Source organism: Primulina tabacum, chromosome 10, assembly GCF_025594145.1.
Source record: "Primulina tabacum isolate GXHZ01 chromosome 10, ASM2559414v2, whole genome shotgun sequence".
Classification (NCBI taxonomy): domain Eukaryota; kingdom Viridiplantae; phylum Streptophyta; class Magnoliopsida; order Lamiales; family Gesneriaceae; genus Primulina; species Primulina tabacum.
This window is the reverse complement of record NC_134559.1, coordinates 18,546,286-18,554,962: the sequence shown is the minus strand read 5'-3', so window position 1 is coordinate 18,554,962 and position 8,677 is coordinate 18,546,286. Positions and strand designations below refer to the sequence as shown.

General features: G+C 31.8%; 1 non-coding gene across 1 annotated transcript; it reads right to left on the bottom strand.

Moving 5' to 3' along the window:
* Positions 1–8,334: 8,334 nt before the first annotated feature.
* LOC142513008 (small nucleolar RNA R71) lies at positions 8,335–8,445 on the bottom strand. The gene has a single exon (XR_012808977.1). It is a non-coding gene; the product is annotated as a small nucleolar RNA R71 (small nucleolar RNA).
* Positions 8,446–8,677: the final 232 nt, after the last annotated feature.

Here is an 8,677-nt window from a genome sequence, read left to right as displayed (position 1 = left end):
ATTATAAATTCAACTACTTGAATTTTCATCACCTCCAAAATTTAATATTTAATAAACCCAACATTTGAGTTTAATAAATTAAATTCTCAAATTTTATAAATTCAACTCCTTGAATTTATTCTCTCCAAATTTCATAAATTCAACTTCTTGAATTTACTATCTCATAAATTCAACTCCTTGAGTTTATTTTCTCAAAATTTAATTATCATAAATTCAATTCCTTGAATTTACTATATAAATTCAACTCCTTGAATTTATTCTCTCAATGAGAACAAATGATCCAGTACTTGTGTGACCCTCAATGGTTCAGGGATACAGCTAGCCGTGAGTTCACAGCTCTTTGTGATTCAGAATAATATTTATTCTTATTCGAGCTTACCCTACTAAGCCCCATTCTTTTCATCAACACCTTGATTAAATATGTCAGAACTCATTTCAGATTGCAGCCATCGGATCATGGTAAGAGCGTCTAGTAGCATCGCCCCATGATCCCCTAGGTATCACTGATAGTGCCTGCAAGAATCAGTCGATTATGGTAAACGTACAGTACGGTCCCTTCAGCTCATATATCCCGATCGAATCTGCAACCATTGGTTCATCGAGGGTTGCATAATAATTCGATAGCTATGTGATAACTATAATTGTGGCATCGCGTGTACTATTTGAAAACTCCTTCTCTAACGTACATCTCATACTCTGGCCAGATATTCCATGCACTATTATTCCATTCTTAAAAACCCTTTTGATTAACATTTCTTATAACATAATAACCAAGATATCCTAAGGTTCTAAATATTCTTACAAGCCTAAATAATTGAAAATTCTTATCGTTTAACACATTAAATTCTCACTTATTGTTAAATTGATCCCCAAATTCCTTAACAATTGCAAAGTAAATTCTTAATTTCCTCAAAAATTATTCAATTGATCTTAGATTCGAAAATTTTACAATTATCCCATAAGTTCTTAGCATTCTTAGTTCCCTTCTATGTGTTTTTCATAACATAAATTTCGAAAATTTTGAACTTATTTACATAAAAGTCAATTCCCATAACCAATCTTACCTTTCATCAAATCCTAAAATCTCAATTTATACATTTTCTTACTTCTAAAGATCATCGCAGTCTTCGTATCATTATTACTTATGTGTAATTCCCAAAAATTAACTCAACTAGTAACCACAAATCATAAATATTTTCTTAGAAAAATCTGCATGTCCCAAAAGCATTCATAATCTTCACGATTATCTTATGACCCAAAAAGTAGAACGTCAATACTAAAACCCAAAAATCAACATAGTCCAATTCCACCACAAATCCAACATGCGTTGAAATCATATAGTTTCGTATTTCATAACGTATCACGTAGAGAAATTCTAAAGCGTATAAAACATATATCCTCATAAAGCTTTTAAACATGTGACATAAACATATAATTCATGTATTTATACAGGTATCATCATATAAAGCACTTAAACTTATATATTTGAGGCTTGACGACTGAGCTTCCCGGCACTGACAGTGGCACAATTTTTTACAGGAATATTGCTCTGATACCAAACGAAACGTCAACTACTCGCTTTCTTAAAAAGTACTAGAATTTTTTTTTTCTTCTTAATCTCCATAATTCGAAATATACATATATATACTTTAAAATACCTTGAAACCATTTTAAAATAAAACAACCAACTAAAATTTCAAAATCAATGGAAGTAGTTCAAATCGTAAAATCATCAAACTTTTAACCAAACTTAAAAACATTATTCGAAAGGTATAGCTCATACTATCAATGAAACGACATCGTTTTTTTTTTCTAATCTTAAATCATAAATTCTAATAAAATAATTTAACATAATCATGTATCATAATAAATTAACAATTTAAATGTCAAGTGCATAAAATAAAATATTAAATAATCGACTAACCAAAATTCCTAAATCGACCTTTAAAAAGATCGGTTAACAATAAAATTAGGCATAAAAATATCTCTAATAAAAATCATTATCATATTCTTTAAATCATTAATCTATCAAGCTAGTGTGGAAACATAAAGGCTCTCGGGTGTGTACTACTGCACTCGATCCACTCAAGCGTCAGCACCTCCTATAAATAATCAAAACATGTATCATACAAACCTAGTTAGTCTAAAGACTCAACACGTTCTCAACATGGGTAGCAAATAATACATATACATTCACATGCATTAAAATCATATTTTTATTTAAAATAACTTTTGGACATAAATAAACCATTTAAAAACCATTTAAGCATAATTTAATCATAAATCGTAAAATCATTTTAAAATAACTTTAAGCATAAATAAATCCTTCAAAAATCATTTAAAATAAGCTTTGAGCATAAATAAATCATTTTAAAAATAGATTTAATGGTCATCATTAATCATATATCATAAGAATCATTTTTATCACAAGATTTCAATCATATATCATTTTGGGTGAAGTTTGATCCTTGAAAGTGACTAGCTTATATTCTCGGTCGACTAATCAGCCTTCAGCTCCACATGGCCCATGGGGGTGTGCACTAGGCTCCACCATAAAAATACGATCTTTGGGGTTCTCTCGGGGGCTTTTTCCAATAGACGAGTTCCCTCGGGTGCTTTTTCCCACAAATGGGATCCCTCTTGGGCCTTTTCCCGTAAATGGGTTCTCTCTGGGGCCTTTTCCCCCTCCCGAAATCCCCAAATAATCATATATCATAAATCATATCTTTTGTCACAGTCAATTCACATCCCTCAAAATATTTTTCATTTTCTTTTAAAGTCATCAATTAGCATAACTTTCTAAAAAATAGCATTTTAGATAGTAAAAATTGCACAGCTTTATCATTAATCATAAAAATATATATTATCATAAAAATCATCATTTTATATCATATAATATCATTTAACATGCATTATAATCCTTCTGGACGCTGTCAAGCGTTTACGTATTTTCATAAGTGTAAAATTACCATTTTGCTCCTGGACATAAAAATTCTCGAATTTATTTTTTTCTCATTTTTAATGCCATGGGATTACGTTAATATAATTTTTCATAATTTTATGAAGCTTAAAACTAGGCTTTTAAATTAATTCTTTAATTAGCGTTTTGTGAGCCGATTAAATCCTGGATAAATCCAAAACACATTATTTTGATCCCAAATTTTAAACATAATATTTTTATTATTTATTCTACCCTTCCGAATCATGAGCCACACCCGTGGACCCATGGATTAAATTTTCCTCCTTTTATTTTCAAAATTGACACATAACCGAACACACCGAGCCATCTCCCAAAATACTCGAGCCATGATCAAGCCACCTCAAGCCAAAACCTAGCCCACCCACATTGGAACCCTACTGACCAAGCCCAGCCCATGGAACCGACCCTAGCTCACTCAGAACACTTATGGCCCCACACCCGATTGCATGCATGTGTATATGTGAGTCTCCTAGAATTTCTAGGACTCCTATCCCAACTAGGACACTTCCAGCCGAGCCACAACCGATCCCACTTAACCCTAACCATCCCTAGACAATGCCCAGACCCAACCAAGCCTAGCCCAGCCCCTGAACCCGAGCAGCGAGCCATCTGAAGAAAGAAACAGCCTGCGCGTGACTCCAGGGTGCCTCCCTCACGTTTTCTGTGTTTGGCTCGGGCCACGTCGAGCAATCCTGCACCAACTCATGAGCAGCCCCACTAGGAACCCTCTTGGACCCTTAGAACCCATAGGACTCGATCCTGGCCACAAAACCGAAGCCACCACTCAGAACAAGTCATGGCCGAGAAACCCACCTAGCCTAGGACTCCATGTTTTCTTGCTTAGCCACTTAACCAACGAGCCAGCCCCGAACCCTGACCCTTGTGCACCATCTTAGGACCCTAAGGACTTAACCTAGCCCAGTCCAAAGCCCCCTGGAAGAGCTATCTTGCCCTGCACAATTGCTGTACCGCTCGTCTCCCTTGGCTTGTTCTCGGGTGAAGTCCTAGCTTGCTAGGACCTCTCCCCAGCCCTGGTACTCGATTCTTAGCGTGGCTAGGACTCTTCCCTTGACCCACACATGACCCTAGCCAGCCCTGGACCCAGCCGAGACCAAGCCTAGCCACAATTCCTTACAACCCAATCCTCTATGCCTCAATAGTGTTCAAAACGGTTCCAGATTTTTTTCTCTACATGTGCAACCTGTTGTGGTGTTATAGGACTCTTTTAAACGTATAAAAAATGCCCCTGACAAGTCATAATCATGGCAGCCCCTTTAATAACATAATAATCATGTTTTTAAATCAAAACACAAGTTTTAAAAATCATATAATATGCATGTATGAGAATCTTCAAAGGTGACCCATGTTTTCATGCAATTTCATACATAATTACATAATATGGTGTGATGATGAGTGAAGGAAGAATATGGCGTGCCTTTGCGCACGAGTAAATGTTGAAGAATCGAAGAACGATGGCACGAAGACGATGGCTTGAAGAATCCTTGAAACCCTTCAAACTTTTCTCTTAATTTTGATGGTGTGTGTGCCGTGAATTGAAGTGTTAGGAGTTTGAAAGGAGAAGGAGAGGTGGGCGTGTGATTTAGTTGATATGGGGTGTGGTTTTTGTACTTTAAATAATTAATAAAACACTAACCATGGCTTAGGCCCATTAAAAAAGTTAATTAGTCTCAAATAGCCCATTAGTGCTTAATTTTGAGTAGAAAAGTTGGTGAATTTATTAGCCAAGTTGCCAAAACGTTCGGATTTTTGTTGAAAATCCAACACCGATAAAAATTACGTTCGGACATATAAATCACTCAAAACTCCTTGTTTTCAAAAATATAAAAAGCATCAATTATATTTTAAATAATCAAAAACAATTATTTAATAAAACATTTTCTATTTTTCAGCCCTCGGTGTCTGCTACTCGATCGCAACTCAAATAACCTTTAAAAATACATTTTAATCCAACCATGTAGAAAAGTATATTTTAAATATGTCAATATGCACAACATAATTAATTTATGAAATTAAAACAATTAATTGAAATAATAACTTGTATGCATGTGGTTTACGTGGACTTTCGAATTTTCGGGGCGTTACAATCTTCCCCCCTTACATTGAATTTTGTCCTCGAAATTCACTTATACTTGATAACCCAAAAATTTAGCCTTAATTCTAGTATCCCAAAAATCCACGCTTTCGCTGCGCTACTCTGATAAAAATTAAGTTCTAGAATGCCCTTACGTCTCCTGGATCCCAATTAAATTACCTTCTAAATCCTCATTTGCGCATCGCAACTTAAAACGACTCGTGATGAGTTAGTGTTATGTTATTATAACCTCCTTATTTTATACCCAAAATGTTCATCAACCTATCATATTTCAACATTATAATATCCAACGCATCCACTAACGCTTAGATTTTCAAGCCTAATATTGATTCGTTCTTAAAAACCCTTGATTAACATTCCTTATAACATAATAACTAAGATATCCTAAGGTTCTAAATATTCTTACAAGCCTAAATAATCAAAAATTCTTATCGTTTAACACATTCAATTCTTACTTATTGTTAAACTAGTCCCCAAATTCCTTAACAATTGCAAAGTAAATTCTTAATTTTCTCAAAAATTATTCAATTGATCTTAGATTCGAAAGTTTTACAATGAACCCATAAATTCTTAGCATTCTTAGTTCCCTTCTACGGGTTTCCCATAACATAAATTTCGAAAATTTTGAACGTATTTACCCAAAAGTCAATTCTCATATCCAATCTTACCTTTCATCAAAACTTAAAATCCCAATTTATACATTTTTTTACTTCTAAAGATCATCACAGTCTTCGTATCATTAATATTTATGTGTAATTCCAAAAAATTAACTCAACTAGTAACCACGAATCATAAATATTTTCTTAGAAAAATCTGCATGTCCCAAAAGCATTCACAATCTTCATGATTATCTTATGACCCAAAAAATAGAACGTCAATACTAGAACCCAAAAATCAACATAGTCTAATTGCACCACAAATTTAACATGCGTTGAAATCATATAATTTCGTATTTCATAATGTATCATGTTGTTTCTCATGAAAATTGCGAGCGTGTGATGAAACTTAAAATTAATAATTTATTATATGTTAAAACCTGTATTTTAAAATTTAAGTTTCATTAAAATTATAAAATTATGTTATTTTAGTATTGTTTGTATTTAATTGTCTTACTAAATATGTTTTATTTTCAAGTTTTCTACGTGTTGGTAAAATAATAATAACTCAAGCTAAAAAATTCAAATGGAGGTGACTCAAACATGTTTGGAATCCTTGAGAAATTATCTACAACTTTGCAGAAGACATGATTGCCTAAAAAGTTCATTAAGATGATCAAATTGTGTAAATATCAAAAGGATGACAAATTTACTTTTGCTATGACCAGCATATAGTAAAAAAATCATAACTATTTCAATATTTAACAAAATGAGGTGAACCAAGTGGCCAAATTCATCTACAGACAATTCCCCACATGTTTGCCATTTTGAGCAGAGTCAAATTCGGTTATTAAAGTCGTGGAACAAAGCATTGAAGGAAGGGACATGGAATTGAACTTGGAGGAGACAAAGAATACTATTGCAACTACATGGCATTAATAAAAATTTTGACCCTTTCTCTCATTTGGCCTATAAATAGAGGCCTTGTGCTAGCTTGAGGATCATTCTATCTCATTGTAAAATATAGTGTGAGTGTGTATCAAAGTTCTAAGTTCCAATATATTTATTTCATGTTCTCAACTATGAGTGATATTTTATTGTTGATCAAAAGTAAGCTTATGGCAAGCTAAATCTATTATGTCAAGGTGAAGAGGATGCATTCTTGGTGAAGTAAGATTGTTTATATTTTGTATATTCTTTCTTTATTTCTTTTCATTTAGCTAACTTATTTTTATTGTAGGTATAAAAATGAATTATTTGTTGTTATCAATTTACATCAAATACTTGATACCATTAAAGTGGTTATCTTGATTTGTTGTTTAATTTTAATACAATAAATATTTCATAACTTATTATATATATATATATATATATATATAATAATAATATCATAATATTTCATTTAGACGATAGCGTGGCTCTGCCGGTTGTTCTAAATGAAATATTATGATTTAATACTAACATCTAACAATCTAACATTTACTTTATCGCAACTAACTTTTATTTTTCGCATCTAACTTTTACTTTCTCGCAACTAACTTTTACTTTTCCGCAACTAACATTTACTCTATCGCAACTAACTTTTACTTTACCGCAACTAACTTATTAAATCAATATATTTCATTTAGGCAATAGCGTGGCTCTGCCAGTTGTTCTAAATGAAATATAATGATTTAATTTAACATTTACTTTATGCAATTATTTATTTATATAGTTATAATAATCATAGGTACCATATATAAAATATCAGTTAATTCGGTATTTTCTATAGTGGGAACTATATTATATTATGTGTGTGTTTAATTTTCTTGGAACCATTATTTATGGTGGTTTCTTTTGTTTTACTTTTAGTTAAAAAATATTACATAAACCAAAAATAAATCCTCAAGCCTTGACAAAATTTATAATTTGTAAACTTCATTCTTGCATTTGGTAATCTATAAATTAATAAATTTAAACTCAAAATAACCTCTCTGAGGATCGATCTCGTACTTACGAAATATATTACTTGCAGACAACCTACACTTGGGTGAATTATTATTTAAGTAGTAGCAAGTTTTTGGCGCAGTTGCCGGGGAGGTATAAATTAAGTTTATATTTGTTAATTATGTTTTATTTAGAAGTATTGTGTTGTTTTTTTTTTTTTGTGTGAGTATTTGGAGTCGAAAAAAAAGTGGTAGACTTATTCGAGTATCTGAAAATATTTTAAATATGGATGATAATTCAAATAATCAAGATAATGATAATAATAATAATAATAATAATAATAATAATAATCAAGAACATGATCAATTAAGAACACTTAGGCACCATATGAACCCCATTAGAACTAGTGCCCCATCTTGTTTAGTTTTTCCTCCTGATGCATCTAATTTCAACTTCAAACCTCAAATTATTCAACTTTTACCAAATTTTCATAGCTTAGATTCTGAAAATCCATATTTGCATCTAAGAGAATTTGAGGAAGTTTGTAACACTTATAATTATCAAAATTGTAGCATGGATATAGTTCGATTAAAGCTTTTCCCTTTTTCTTTAAAAGATAAACCTAAAACATTGCTACAAAATTTAAGATCAAGTTCAATAAGATCATGGGAAGAAATGCAACAACAATTTCTCAAAAAAAATTTCCCTTCCCATAGAACAAACTCTTTTAAAAGACAAATTACAACTTTTTCTCAAAAACAAGAAGAAACGTTTTATCAATGTTGGGATAGATGTAAAGAATTACTTAATACATGCCCACATCATGGTTTTGAAACATGGAGAATAGTTTCTCACTTTTATGAAGGTTTAATACCTAAAGATAGGCAAATGATAGAATTCATGTGTAATGAAACATTTGAAGATAAAAACCCAAATGAAGCTATGGAATATTTGGATTCATTAGCAGAAAATGCTAAAAATTGGGATAATATATGCACAATAGAAACACCAACAACTAAAAATAATAATTCAACAAATTGGGGTGTTATCTATAATCTTAAA